This window comes from Mobula birostris, chromosome 15 (assembly GCF_030028105.1).
Source record: "Mobula birostris isolate sMobBir1 chromosome 15, sMobBir1.hap1, whole genome shotgun sequence".
NCBI classification, from domain to species: domain Eukaryota; kingdom Metazoa; phylum Chordata; class Chondrichthyes; order Myliobatiformes; family Myliobatidae; genus Mobula; species Mobula birostris.
In genome coordinates, this window is record NC_092384.1 from 26,706,674 (window position 1) to 26,722,948 (window position 16,275).

Below are 16,275 nucleotides of genomic sequence, written 5' to 3' on the forward strand. Positions count from 1 at the left end.
TTAGCAGTTGGACTACACCCCAGGGTTTTGAAAGAAGTAGCTGAATAGATTGTGGAGGCATTAGTGATGATCTTTCAAGAATCACAAGATTCTGGCATGGCACAGTTCCAGGGGACTGGAAAATTGCAAATGTCACTCCACTCTTCAAAAGGGGAGGGAGGCAGAAGAAAGGTAATTAATTATAGGCCAGTAAGTCTGACCTCAGTGTTTGGGAAAATGTTGGAGTTGATTAAGGATTTGGTTTCGGGTACTTGAAAGGCAAATGATAAAATAAGTCTTATGCAGCATGGTTTCCTTAAGGAAAAATTTTGCCTAACAAGTGTGTTGGAATTCTTTGAGGAAATAACAGGCAGGATAGACAAAGGAGAATTGGAGGATGTTGTGTACTTGGATTTTCAGAGGCCTTTGACAAGGTGCCACACACGAGGCTATTTAACAAAGTAAGTGTCAGTGGTATTACAGAAAAGATACGAGCGTGGATAGAGCACTGGCTGATTGGCAGGAAGCAAAAGAGTGGGAATAAAGGAGGCCTTTATCTGATTGACTGCTGGTGAGTAGGGGTATTCCTCAAGGGTTTGTGTTGGGACCGCATTTTATGTTATATGTCAATGATTTGGATGATGGAATTGATGGCTTTGTGGCCAAGTTAGCAGATAATACAAAGATGGCTGGAGGGGCTAGCAGTGTTGAAGCAGAGATGCTACAATGGAATTAGATTAGGAGAATGGGTAAAAAAGGGGCAGGTGGAATATGGTGTCGGGAGGTAAATGGGCATGCACTTTAGTAAAAGAAACAAAAGCGTAGACTATTTTGGAGAGAAATGGGAGAAAATTCAAAAAACTGAAGCGCGAAGGGACTTGGGAGGCTTTGTGCTAGATTCTCTAAAGGTTAATTAACAGGTTGAGTTGGTGGTGAGGAAGGCAAATGCAATGTTTGCTTTCTTTTCAAGAGGACTAGAATATAAAATCAAGGATGTAATACTGAAGCTTCATAAGGCACTGGTGAGGCTGCATTTGGAGCACGATAAGCAGCTTTGGGCCCCGTATTTAAGGAAGGATGTGCTGACTTTGGACAGGGCTCAGAGGAGGTTCACAAAAATTACTCCAGGAATGAAATGATTATCATACATTTGATGTCACTGGGCCTGTACTTGCCAGTGTTTTGAAGAATGAGGAGGGATCTCATTGAAACTGGTGGAATGTTCAAGGGTCTGGATAGAATGCACATGGAGAGGATATTTCCTCTGGTGGTGGAGTTTAGGTCCAGAGGGAACATAAATGGACATCCATTCAGAATGGAGATAAGGAGGAAATTCTTTTGCCAGAGGGTGGTGAATCTGTGGGATTCGTTGCCACAGGTGGATGTGGAAGTCAGGTCATTAGGTATTCTTAAGATGGAGGCTGATAGGTTCATGATTAGTTAGGGCGTGAAAGATAAGGCAGGAAAATGAAGTTGAGGGGGAAATGGATCAGCCATGATGAAATGGTGAAGCAGACTCTGCAAGCATTTGGAGAAGTACAGTCTACTCAAGGATAGTCAATATGGCTTTGTGAAAGGAAGCTCGTGCCTCACGAGCCTAACTGGGTTTTTTGAAGAGGTAACAAAAGAAATCAATGAGGGTAGGGCAGTAGATGTGGTCTACATGGATTTTAGCAAGGCACTTGACAAGGTCCCCCACGAGAGACTCATCCAGAAAGTCATGAGGCATGGGATCAGTGGAACCTTGGCTGTTTGGATAAAAAATTGGCTTACAGGAAGAAAGCAGAGGGTAGTAGTGGAAGGAAAGTATTCTGCCTGGAGGTCGGTGACTAGTGGAGTGCCGCAAGGATCTGTCCTGGGACCCCTGTTCTTTGTGATTTTTATAAATGACCTGGATGAAGAGGCAGAAGGATGGGTGAGTAAATTTGCAGATGACACGAAGATTGGAGGAGTTGTGGATGGAGCTGTAGGTTGTTGAAGGTTACAAGAGGATGTTTACAGGATGCAGAGTTGGGCAGAAAAGTGGCAGATGGATATCAATCCAGATAAGTGTGAGGTAATGCATTTTGGAAGGACAAACCAGAAGGCTGAGTACAGGGTTAATGGTCGGTTACTTAAGTGTGGATGAACAGAGGGACCTTGGAGTTCAGATCCATACATCCCTCAAGATCGCTGCACAGGTTGATAGGATAGTTAAGAAGGCCTATGGGATACTAGGCTTCATTAATAGGGGGATTGAGTTCAAGAGTTCAGAGTACTCTCTACACTTAAGAGTATTGTGTTCAGTTCTGGTCACCTCATTATGGGAAGGATGTGGAAGCTATGGAGAAGGTGCAGAGGAGATTTACCAGGATGTTGCCTAGATTGGAAAACAAGTCTTATGAGGCAAGGTTAGCAGAGCTGGGACTTTTCTCTTTCTAGCGTAGGAGGATGAGAGGGGACTTGATAGAGGTCTACAAGATTATGAGAGGCAAAGATAGAGTGGATAGCCAGTAACTGTTTCCCAGGGCACGAATAGCAAACACCAGAGGGCATATGTACAAAGTTAAGAGAGGTAAGTTTAGGGGAGGCATCAGGGGTAAGTTTTTTTTTTTACACAGAGGGTTGTGGATGCCTGGAATGACTTGCCAGGGATGGTAGTGGAGGCTAAAACATTAGGGGTATTTAAGAGCCTCTTGGACAGGCACGTGGATGAAAGAAAAATAGAGGGTTATGGGGTAGTGTGGGTTTAGTACTTTTTTTAAAGGAATATATGGGTCGGCACAACATCGAGGGCTGAAGGGCCTGTACTGCGCTGTAGTATTCTAGTGTCTGGTGTCTAGACTCGATGGACCAAATGGCCTAATTCTGATATGTCTTATGGCCTTGGGAACAATTGGTTTAGATTGTTCAAAAGTAAATTAGTTAAAGGAAAATTACAGGTTTGTCGATTGTAGTGATCACAGTTCATAAGTATATCTAGTAGAAGTTTTGTGAGTTGCCTAAAGTCACCATATGTTGCCAGTGATCTATTTTATGCCCTTACAAAGAATTTGAAATACTGCCCGAGAACCACACAAAGCATCCTGTACAGAATTGGCAACATGTTTAACAAAACATTTGGTCAAAAGAGCAGTTAAGCTGACTACCACCATCTGATACCCTTATTATTCCCAATGTGAAACTTTAAATAAAGTGAACTAGAATATACTAATCAGATCCACCCAATTACACTGGTCACATCCAGTTCACGTAGCAGCTCTTAAACAGCACTGCAAAGGTGTGCTTGTATATCTGAATACAAACAAACTTAGAAGATCCACCATTTGCTACCCAACTACTACCCTCAAGAACCAATCTCAGACCTTTGCAAAGGTATGCAGTGGGATACACAATACAACAAGCTGGATTGCGAAACAAATTGCTCATGTCAGAGACAACTTTAGTTTCAATAGTTGTGGTACTTTACAACACTGCAAACATAAACACTCCATGATGAAGTACGCAAAGCATTACTTGACATTCTTAAAATTCAATGCTACTTAAAAATTACTGTGAAAACTCTGAAGACATAGGAACCAAACTAACTCAGTAACTACAGTCAGGAAATTGGACAACTTTAACCTAAGCTGCCCCAAAACCTGTCCAACTTTAATATCTTAAAAATCTATAATAAATACTGTATCAGCAATGCTTGACATTACTTCCAAGTTGTCTTAAAACTGAAAGCAATGGGAAATCTTGAATGAATTAAAAAATTTCTTTTCAGGCAGGCAGGGTGAGGAAGGTTGTGTACGTGGGTAGTGAAGCAAGCACAGAGTAAGCTACCTCTGAGCACTATCCGGAAATAGTAACCATTTCTAATTTTACTTCCAACTTTCACTTTAAATTCCAAGCAACCTAAAGCACTTCCATTTCACATCAAAAGTAATTCTAACATAGAAATATAGAAACATAGAAAACCTACAGCACAATACAGGCCCTTCGGCCAACAAAGTTGTGCCGAACCTGTCCCTACCGTAGAAATTACTAGACATCCCCACAGCCCTCTATTTTAATAAGCTCCGCGTACCTATCTAAAAGTCACTTACAAGACCCTATCGTATCCACCTCCACCATCATTGCCGGCAGCCCATTCCATGCACTCACCACTAAGTAAAAAACTTACCCCTGACATCTCCTCTGTACCTACTCCCCAGCACCTTAAACCTGTGTCCTCTTACGGCAACCATTCCAGCCCTGGGAAAAAGCCTCTGACTATCCACATGATCAATGCCTCTCATCATCTTATACACCTCTATCAGGTCATCTCTCATCTTTCGTCGCTCCAAGGAGAAAAGGCCAGGTTCTCTCAACCTATTCTCATAAGGCATGCTCCCCAATCCAGGCAACATCCTTGTAAATCTCCTCTGCATCCTTTCTATGGCTTCCACATCCTTCTTATAGTGAGGCTACCAGAACTGAGCACAGTACTCCAAGTGGGGTCTGACCAGGGTCCTATATAGCTGCAACAGTACCTCTCGGCTCCTAAATTCAATTCCACGATTGATGAAGGCCAATACACCGTATGCCTTCTTAACCACAGAGTCAAGCTGCGCAGCTACTTTGAGCGTCCTATGGACTCGGACCTCAAGATCCCTCTGATCCTCCACACTGCCAAGAGTCTTACCACTAGTACTATATTCTGCCGTCATATCTGACCTACCAAAATTTACCACTTCACACTTATCTGGGTTGAACTCCATCTGCCACTTCTCAGCCCAGTTTTGCATCCTACTGATGTCCCACTGTAACCTCTGACAGCCCTCCACACTATCCACAACACCTCCAACCTTTGTGTCATCAGCAAACTTACTAACCCATCCCTCCACTTCCTCATCCAGGTCATTTATAAAAATCACGAAGAGTAAGGGTCCCAGGACAGATCCCTGAGGCACACCACCGGTCACCGACCTCCATGCATAATATGAACTGTCAACAACCACTCTTTGCCTTCAGTGGGCAAGCCAGTTCTGGATCCACAAAGCAATGTCCCTTTGGATCCCATGCCTCCTTACTTTCTCAATAAGCCTTGTATGGGGTACCTTATCAAATGCCGTGCTGAAATCCATACACACTACATCTACCGCTCTTCCTTCATCAATGTCACATCACATCCTCAAAAAATTCAATCAGGCTCGTAAGATACAACCTGGCCTTGACAAAGCCATGCTGACTATTCCTAATCATATTATGCCTCTCCAAATGTTCATAAATCCTGCCTCTCAGGATCTTCTCCATCAACTTACCAACCACTAAAGTAAGACTCACTGGTCTATAATTTCCTGGGCTCTCTCTACTCCCTTTCTCGAATAAAGGAACAACATCCACAACTCTCTAGTCCTCCGGAACCTCTCCCACCCCCACTGATGATTCAAAGATCACCACCAGAGGCTCAGCAATCTCCTCCCTCACCTCCCACAGTAGCCTGGGGTACATCTCATCCGGTCCCAGCGACTTATCCAACTTGATGCTTTCCAAAAGCTCCAGCACATACTCTTTCTTAATATCTACATGCTCAAGCTTTTCAGTCTGCTGCAAGTTAGCACTACAATCACCAAGATCCTTTTCCATAGTGAATACTACAGTATCTATTAAGTACCCCTACTATTTCATACACACTTTCCCACTGTCACACTTGATAGGTCCTATTCTTTCACGTCATAATTTTCTGTAATAAACTCAGAAATAAATGTTTATATCATACAATTACAGAGTAATACTTCAATAAGATTTCTTCTCATTTCCATCATTTCTCATAGGCAATAGCCTAGCCATGGGAATCAATTCATCAACATTTTGCCAGATCATTTGCAAATACATTAAATCCTTCCCTATACAGGACAAAAATTTCATACGGTACACTAAGTACGTATGTTTACACTAGGGGTCGCCAACCCGTCGATTGCGATCGACCGGTCGATCTTTGAGACTTTCCCAGTAGATCCTGAAAAAAATCAAAAATAAATCCAAATACTGTTGTAATGTGAGCATTATAAAAATAAGTAATACTAATTAGGATAAAGGTAATATAGCAATACTTTTGCTACAAAGCTGTTTGTAAATAGAGATTGTTCCCAGGTTGTGGGGTTTTAGTTCCGTTCTTTCTGCCCAGTGCACATGTGTGTAGCACCCCCGGCATGAACTGCATTTTCAGCATAGTTTGTGCTGCATCAAAGTGACCAATTAAATTAGATACGCAGTGGTCCCCAACCACTGGGCCGCGAAGAATGCAGCAGTACAGCGGTAGTCAGAACGCACCCAGCACATCTTTAAGAAAAAACCGCCTGGCACGTAAATGTTGGCCCAGATCAGAGGCGATTGCCAACTGCGTCACCTCTGATCTTGGCCAACATTTACTTGCCGGGCAGCACCTAATTAATTAGCTTCTTTATTTCAGCTTTTTTTTCTTAAAGATGTGCTGGGTGCGTTCCGGCCACCGCTGTACCGCTGCATTCTTTGCGGCCAAGTGGTTGGGGACCACTGGATAAGAGTACAGACTGTCGCAAACATCAATATACAGCACTTGCTTGTGATATCCTGATAGCATGGCGGAGGTTCCATGAAAGAAGGTGAAAACGTACAAATTCCATCCAGAATGGGAAGAGGACTTTCTATTTACCTTGGTGAAAGACAAGTGTGTATGTATGTTGTGCCACCAAACATAAGCACTGACTAAAAGAGGGATTCTGGAGCAGCACCACTACACCATCCACCAGGAATTTAAAGACACCTACCCCCCAAAGAGCGCAATTCATGCCAGGAAAGTTAAGGAGCTGAAATCAGGGTTGAAGGCCCAGCAATCGTTTTTCACAAAACATGCTGCTCAAAATAAGGCCACTGTTGAAGCATCATTTCATGTAAATCACCTTTTGGCTAAACACAAGAAACCTTTTACAGATGACGATTTATTCAAGGAAGCAACGGCCATTACTGCGGAGACTGTTTTTAACAACTTTAAAAACAAAAACGACATCACAACCGCAATACATAATATACCGCTTGGCCCTGCAACAGTGACAAGGAGGGTAGAGTCACTGTCAGAGGACATGAATATTTTTCACTACAATTCGATGAATCCCTGGATGTAATGCAAACAGCTCAGCATGTTATATTTGTCAGAATGGCTTTCCAGGATTTTACAACAAAGAAGGACTTCCTCACTCTTTTGCAATTAAAGGAGAGAACGAGAGGTGGGGATATTTACAATGAGTTTAAAAAGTATGTCCGTGAAAATGACAACCCCATTCATAAACTGGTGACAATTACTACTGATGGGGCCCCAGCAATGCGCAGTGTGAGCGTTGGTTTTATACAACTAAAAGTCAGTGCCTACTTCCGGTCAACTTATCTATGTGAAATTGCATTTTCACAGATAAAAAAATTATTAAATCTTACTGACAGACACCTCACAGACTGTCTCAGACTGGCTGACTGTAATTATGAGCCAAATTTCAGGGAACTAGCAATAAGTATTCAGCCCCAGTCATCACACTGAGTGCAACAGTCAATTTTTATTCATTTATTTTTTCGTGTTGAAATAAAATTAAATATTGAAACTTAGAATTAAAGGTGTTAAGTATTGTAATATTCTTAAAGATATGCTATTTACAGTGTTTTCTTGTTTGAATTAATTTGAAAGTTTGACAAAAGTATTTTGTGTAATTCAAATACAATTAGCCCAAATAAAAAGGCCTCAAATTGGCAGTACAATCCGAGCTGTTTTTTCTCTGAAAGATTTAGTAGGTAGATCTTGCCTTTCACTAAGGTCGAGGTAGGGGACCTTGGGCTTAAAAAGGTTGGTGACCACTAGTTTACACCAACTACATAATTAGAGACTTGCTTTCCATCAACCTTGTAACAGGCCGACATTATTTTGTCTTACTGTACTCAAGTTAAATTTCAATTTTTTTTTAAGAGAAAAGACAGATTTCAGTGTCACTCAACTTGTACATTCTCCTGAAGTGGCTAATCTTGCAGTTCTTGCATCCATACTGTGCCCATTTCTTTTTTGCTAACCAGAGTAAAACTCCTTCTTTGATAACACCAATTAGTCCAAAAGAGCAATTAAGCTCTGACTACCAAGAAAGGGAGTAGGGATTGCCCTGGGAATTTTCAGTCTTACTTCAGAGGTGGACAAACTATTAGAGAAGATTCTTAAGAGTCAGGATTTAATGACACTTGGAGCACAGTCTGATTAGGGATAGTCAGCATGGCTTTGTGAAGGGTTCTGATTGCTTGAGGATTTGAAAGGCACATTGATGAAAACAGAGCAGCCAATGTGGTGTATATGGATTTTAGTAAGATGTTTCATAAGGTAGGCTCATTCAGAAAGTCAGGAGGCATGAAATCCGGGGAAACTTGGCTATGTGCATTCCGAATTGGCTGCAGCAGTTGTAGATGGTGCATATTCTGTCTGGAGATCCGTGACCAGCAGTGTTCCGTATGGATCTGTTAGCCCATTAAGACACTGGAGCAGAATTAGGCTATTCAGCCCATTGAGTCTGCTCCACCATTCCATCATGACTGTTGACAATATTCCAAGTGTGGCCTGACTGATGTTTTATAAAAGCTCAGCATTACCTCCTTGCTTTTATATTCTATTCCCCTTGAAATAAATTCCAACAGTGCATTCGTCTTCTTTACCACAGACTCAACCTGTAAATTAACCTTCTGGGAGTCTTACACGAGGACTCCTAAGTCCCTCCGAAGCTCCAATGTTTGAACCTTATTCCCATTAAGATAATAGTCCGCACTGTTGTTCCTTTTACCAAAATGTATTATAATACAATTCCATCTGCCACTTTGTTTGTCCTTTCTTCCAATTTGTCCAAGTCCTGCTGCAATCGCATTGCTTCCTCAGCGCTACCTACCCCTTTCACCTATCTTCATATCATCTGAAAACTTTACCACAAAGCCATCAATTCCATTATCCAATCATTGACAAACAATGTGAAAAGTAGGGGTCCCAATACTGACCCCTGAGGAACACCATTAGTCACTGGTAGCCAACCAGAAAAGGCCCCTTTTGATCCCACTCGCTGCCTCCTGGCTGTCAGCCATTCTGCTATCCATGCCAGTATCTTTCCTGTAACTCCACAAGATTCTATCTTGTTAAGCAGCCTCATGTGTGGCACCTTATCAAATGCCTTCTGGAAATCCAAGTCAATGATAATCACTGCCTCTCCTTTGTCCACCCTGCTTGTTACTTCCACAAAGAACGCTTAACAAATTTGTCAGGCTAGATTTCCCTTTACAGAAACTATGTTGACTTTGACTTATTTTACTATTAGTCTCCAAGTACCTCGAAACTTCATCCTTTAATAACAGACTTCAACACTTTCCCAACCACTGAGATTAGGCTAAATGGCCTATAATTTCCTTTCTTGTATCTTCCTCCCTTCTTATAGTGGAGTGACACCTGCAATCTTCCAATCCTCCGGGACCATGCCAGAATCAAGTGATTCTTCAAAGGTCATGACCAATGCATCTGTTATCTCTTCAGCAATCTCTCTCAGGATGTAATCTATCTGGCCCACATGACTTATCCACCTTAAGACCTTTGAGTCTGCCTAACACTTTTTCCTTTGTAATAGCAATGGCACTCACTCCTGCTCCCTGAAACTCATGAAGCTCTGGCACACTGCTAGCGTCTTCCACAGTGAAGACAGGTGCAAAGTACCCACTAAGTTCATCTTCATCTGCCATCTCTTTGTCTCGCATTACTACCTCACCAGCATCATTTTCCAATGGTCCAATATCAATTCCCACCTCCCTTTTACTTTTATATAACTGAAAAATTTTGGTATTCTGCTTTATATTATTAGCTAGTCTGCCCTCATATTTCATCTTTTCCCTTTTTATAGCCTTTTTAGTTGCCTTTTGTTGGATTTTAAAAGCTTCCCAATCATCCAACTTCCCACTCACTTTTGCTATCTTATATGCCCTTTCCTTGGCTTTCATGCAGTCCTAAGCTTCCTCTGTCAGCCACGGTAGACTACTCCTGCCAATCGAGAACTTCTTCCTCTGTGGGACATATCTATCCTGCGCCTTATGAACTATTCCCAGAAATTTCAGCCATCTCTGCTCTGTCATCATCCCCGCCACTATCCTCCTCCAACCCACCTGGGCAAGCTCTTCTCTATTCCACTGCGATACTAACACATGTGAATTATTTCCCCCTTCTCCCAGACAACTTCCCCCTTCTCCCAGACAACATGCGAGTTATACATTCCAGGACCCTTGCTGTCTCTGATTTTTATTTGTAGCTTGGATGAGGAAGTGGAAGGGCAGCTTAGCAAATTTGCAGATGACACAAAGGTTGGTGGAGTTGTGAATAGTATAGACATTTATCTTAAGTTACAATGGGTCACTGACAGGAGGCAGAACTGGGCTGAGACCATAAAACCATAAAACAGAAGCAGAATCAGGCCACTCAGTCCATCGAGTCTGCTCTATCACTGCATGACTGATCCCTCTCAACCATTCTCTGACTCTTATTAATCAAGAATGTATCAATCTCTGCTTTAAACATACCCAATGACTTGGCCTCCACAGCATCTATGGCAATGAATTCCAGATTCACCACCTTCTAGCTAAAGAAATTACTCATTTCTGTTCAAAAGGAGTAAACGGCATCCGCTGATTCTCCTTTGCCTATCCTGTCTGTTATTTCCTCAAAGAATTCCAACAGATTTGTCATGCAAGATTTCTCCTTAAGAAAATCATGCTGATGTCAGCCTATTTCAGTCTACTCTACTCACTTTACATTCATGACTGAGGCCAAGCACATCTCTAATGCCATATTCAAGTTTGCTGATGACACTACCATCATGTGCTGAATCAAAGGTCATGATGAATTAACATATAGGAGGGACATGGAAAATCTGGCTGAGTGGCATCATGACAGCAACCTCTCACTCAATGTCAACAAGACCAAGGAACTGACTGTAGACTTCAGGAGAGGGAAACCAGAGGCTCACAAGCCAGTCGTCACCGAAGGATCAGAGATTGCTTGAGTTTCTATTTCAGAAGATCTGTCCTGGGCCGAGCACACAAACACAATTACAACAGATTGAGGCAGCTCCTCTACATCCTTAGAAGTTTGCAGAGATTCAGCAAGACATCTAAAACTTTGACAAACTTCTATAGATGTGTGGTGCAGAGTACACTGACTGGCTTCATCATACTCTGGTTACTATTCTATAGATTTGTTGAGCATGACCACAAAATATGAATCACAGGTTGTACATGTGACATATGTACAATGATAAGAAAATTTACTTTGAACTATGTGATATGTCTCCAAGTACCTCAAAACCTTATTTTAATAATGGACTCCAACATCTTACCCAGGGGTCCTCAACCTTTTTTGCAACACGGACCGGTTTATTATTGACAATATTCTTGCGGACCGGCCGACCCGGGGGGGGGGGGTTGCCAACAGCAAGAGTAGCAGTCAAATACGTTGTGTTTACTATGAGAAAGACTACAATACCCATGAAGCCTTGCTCGGGCACCAGTGCGCATGTGTGTACATGCTGATTTTTTTCTACAAATATTTTTGGCGATTCCGTCTCTGGGGCGGGGGGGTGGGGTGTTAATCATGTCTGGAATATAGGTGATAAGTGGCTAATACACTCAATTTCGTTTCTAAATGGGTTTATCTAACGAATTTAATATTAAACACACAGCGCATATTTTCCTCGCATGAATATAATGATAAGTCAATTATTAGGGGAACCTGAAGTAAGTGTTGAACGAACTTCCAGTAGAAGTGGAAGAGGCAGGTTCAATATTATCATTTAAAGAAAAATTGGATAGATATATGGACAGGAAAGGAGTGGAAGGTTATGGGCTGAGTGCAGGTCGGTGGGACTAGGTGAGAGTAGCGTTTGGCACAGATTAGAAGGGCAGGGATGGCCTGTTTCCATGCTGTAATTGTAATATGGTTATATAAGTCACTTATAAGTCAATAGCATCACAACATTTTAAGTAACATTTGGATATCAAACACACAGCACATATTTTCCCCGTATGAACATATTAAATCATTGCAACACACCAGTATCGCTGAATCAGTGGGAGCCCTGGGCTTATTTCCCTGCAACAAAACAGTGCCATCGAGGGGTGATAGGTGACAGCGATACTCGAAGGTGGTTCCTTATGTCCAGTCTATTCCGCAATTTAGTTTTCGTTGCATTCATTGCAGAGATATGTTGGAAATGGAAGCAACATTTTCAGTGCTTTCATGGCTATCTCAGGATACTTAGCCTTGACTTTGATTCGGAATGCCGGCAGAGATGTTATGTCAAACATACTTTTCAGCCCGCCGTCATTTGCAAGCTCGAGGAGTTGATCTCCTTCCTGCGCTGACATGGATGACGCGTGCGTTCATGTTCAACAGTGGGCGTGACAGGGAATGAGGAAAGGTGCAGCTGACTCCTATCGCCAAATCATATCGTTTCCTTGCGGCCCGGCACCAGTCCACATCCCGGTGGTTGGAGACCGCTGATCTTACTAACCAGAGAAGTGGCAGATGGAGTTCAAACTGAAAAAAATGTTAAGTGATTCACTTGGGAAGGTCAAACTTGAAGGCAGAATACAGCAGGGAACCCCAACCTTTTTTGCACCGCGGACCGGTTTAATATTAACAATATTCTCGCGGACCAGCCGACCCGGGCGGGGGTGGGTTGTTCAAGTAGGGTTAAACTCACCTCAACATGTCTTTTACAGTTAGGGTTGTCAACTTTCTCACTCCCAAATAAGGAACAAAAGTAGCAGTCAAATACCGGACAGTGTTTACCCCGAGAAACACTACCATGACCATGAAGTCCTGCATGGGCACCTGTGTGTGCATGCACGTACATGCCTATTTTTTTTTCCCACAAATTGGTTTTGACTTAATCTTCCCAACTACACTGTACATACATTATTTCTACTTTATACAGGCAGTGTATTTATCATATCATTCCTGCTTTTACGATATGTTAATGTCATTTTAGATTTTATGTGTTATCTGGAATGATTTGGTAGGTTATTTTTTGGGTCTGGGAACGTTCAAAATTTTTCCCCATAATAAATTAATGGTAATTGCTTCTTCGCTTTACGCCATTTCGGCACGAAAGGCTTCATAGGAACGCTCTACCTTAGCGGGGGGGGGGGGGAATACAGAACAAGGGCGGTCCCATATGGGACAAACCAATTTAGCTCGATATACGGGATGTCCCGGCAAATACGGGACAGTTGGCAACCCTATGTTCAAGTTCAACAGTGCGTGACAGGGAATGAAGAAAAGTGCAGCTGACTCATATCGTTTCCTCGCTGCCCAATAGCACATTCTTTGAGGCCCGGTGGTTGGGGACCACTGAAATACAGGATAATGGCAGATTCTCAGCAGTGTGGAAGAACGGCAATCCCACATCCATAGATCCCTCAAAATTTCTGCACAAGTTAATAGGATTGTTAAGAAGGTAGCTGGTGCATTGGTTTTCATTAGTTGTGTAAATTATTTCAAGAACCACAAGGTGCTGCAGCTCTGTAAAGCCTTGGTTAGACCACCCCTGCAATATTGTGTTCAGTTCTGGCCACTTCATTGCCGGAAGGTTATGAAAACTTCAGAACAATGATTTCCAAGGAGGCAGTTATGTGTCCTGGGTGGGGGGTGTTGGGCAAATAAAAGTTGTCGGGGGGGGGCATTCAAGATTCTTGGGGGTGGGGGGACAGTAAGCGACATCCTGGCCTGACCAACCATGTCAACTTGCTGCCATTGCCAACATCCGATAGGCATTCCCAGTTTATGTTAATTTTTAATTTAGCCTCGTTAATGATAGATGAATATGTACGGCGTGATCTCCATGAGTCTGAAGGTGGAGAAGCCTTGAATTCTAATTCTGCTAAGAAACAGAAACCACAGAAAGTACGTCAAGACAATGTTACATACTTGGAGTATGGTTTTATTCCATTCCCATCAGATCAGCGATGTTCCATGTGTCTTATCTGTATTGTCCAATGAAGGAATGAAACCATCAAGATTGCAGGGAAAACTTCCGTAAAAGACACTTTGAAAAGGCTACTTGTGGTATTACTCAGTTTCAGAAGATGAAAGAAGCATTTGAAAAGCACTGCACACTCAAGTCATTTGCCAAGAAAGTTAAAGATGACCTTCTCATACCTCCTATAACATTTCCAAAATTATAGCAGTGTGGAAAATCTCATGCAATTGGTGAAAAATTAATAATGCCTGCTGTATCAGAAGTGTTCACCACTGTTCTCAAAATGGATACTAGTATTTTAAAATCAATTCCTCTGAGTAATAACTCTGTAGCTTGTCGTATTGACAAAATGAATGAAGACATTGACTATAATCTATGCACAGAATTACAAAAAAACAGAATTTGTGATGCAATTGGATGAGTCAACCGTGCGAGACAACAAGGCATTGCTAATGGCATATGTATAGTTTATCAAAAATGGAAAGGCTTATGAAGAGGTTCTCTTGTAAAAAGAGAAAAACACATCAATGGAGAATCAATCTATGACAAGATCAAAATGTATATTGAGGATAAAAGTATTCTGATAGGAACATGATTTCTTGTGCAACAGATGGAGCACCATGCTGGTTTAGTGGCATTTATGAAAAAAATTCCAAGTCTGTTTGCAATCCATTGTGTAATTCATCATCAACATCTCACAGCTGAAAACCTCAGCAATGGCCTTTTTCCCCCCAAGCTTGACTCCTGTAATATCTCCTATCAACAAAATTAAAGCTCCTCCATTAAATAGCTGAATATTTCACCAGTTATATCAAGATATCGATGGAGAGTCTGAAAGCTTGCTTCTTCACACTGTAGTGTGCACTGGCTGTCAATGGCTGCTGCTTAAACATTTCTTCCATCTTTCTGATACTGTGATTGAATTTTTGCTTTAAGTCATAGTGCTTGGGAAACAAGATTGAACTTCTACATGCAGATGTGGCATTACTTGTCAATCTGTATGATTAAATGAAGATTCTAAATTTCAATTTAATCCAGGCAAAAAGTACAGCAACCACTTTTATTGGATATTGGAAATATATAAGCAAAACATTGGGAGAAGAATGTTCTCACAGTTTCCTGGCATCGCAGACGGTGATTGCAAAAGTACTGCTTACACCTGCAGTACTGAAAGAGGATTTTCAGAATCGATTCAAGGATTTGAATAATCTGGAAATTATTACTGGGTAATTAACCCATTTCTTTGCATGGTGGAAGAACAGGAAGAGAGCTTACAAGAAGAAATTATCAAAATTCAGAATGATGAAGAAGCAAAATGCTTTTCAAAAATGTTGGCCTGTATATGTGGTATGTGGCTACACTGTCATACAAAGTTTCCTCATCTTTGAGGAGACAAACTGTTCTTCATTGCATTTTCATTCTTCTACCTTGTTGAAAAAGGCTTCAGTGTAGTGGACCACATACACAAAAAAACAGAAACCACTTGGACATTGTTACGCATGGGGACTTAAGTTTTTGCTATCACAACTTGAACCAGATATTTCAACTCTTGCTAAAAACTATCAAGTACAAGGATCACATTCATATCAAAACCACTGTACAGTGCACAGGTACTGTGTAAGATAGGTCTAAAGACACAAAACTTTAAAGCAGAATCATTTTTCTCATTCAAGCATATTCCACATGTTTTTACACTATAGGGGCAAGTATGAAGGTGCATTGAGCTAAAAAAAAAAAAGGTTGGGAAACACTGCTTTAAAGAGTACAGAGGAGATTTACCAAGATGCTGCCTGGATTAGAGCTTGCCTTATTAAGATAGGTTGAGCTAACTGGGGCTTTTCTCTTTGAAGTGAAGGAGGATGAGGGATGACTTGATATAAGTGTACAAGATAATAAGAGGAATAGCGCAAGTAGATATCCAAAGTTTTGCCTAAGATGGAAACAGATAACACAAGGAGGCATAATTTGTGGTTGGATTAAAATATTGGGGGGGGGGGGAATGTCAAAGGTAAGGTTTCCTTATACACAGAGTGGCGGTAGAGGCAGAGGCATTAGTAACATCAAATAATCTCTTAGATAGACACATGGATGATAGAAAAATGGAGGGTAGGAGGGAAGAGTTAGATTGATTGAGTAGGTTAAAAGGTTAGCAAAAATGTCATGGGACAAGGGGCTTGTACTGTGCTGTATCATTCTGTGTTCTATCCACAGCAACTTTTTAGCAACAGTCACCACTTAATTTTTCAGCTCTTATCTTAAAAACCTGTGAATTTTTCGAGAAAGT

At 41.6% G+C, this 16,275-nt stretch overlaps 1 protein-coding gene across 3 annotated transcripts in view; it reads right to left on the minus strand.

Moving 5' to 3' along the window:
- The window catches only part of nutf2 (nuclear transport factor 2), a 56,055-nt gene that overhangs the window by 38,372 nt on the left and 1,408 nt on the right, over positions 1-16,275 (minus strand). The window contains exon 2 of one of the 3 annotated variants that reach the window (XM_072279492.1): positions 12,062-12,547. The exons of the other annotated variants lie outside the window; for them this stretch is intronic. The gene's annotated coding sequence lies outside the window, so the exon portion shown is untranslated. The remainder of the gene's footprint in view (positions 1-12,061; positions 12,548-16,275) is intronic. 3 annotated transcript variants of the gene reach the window in all.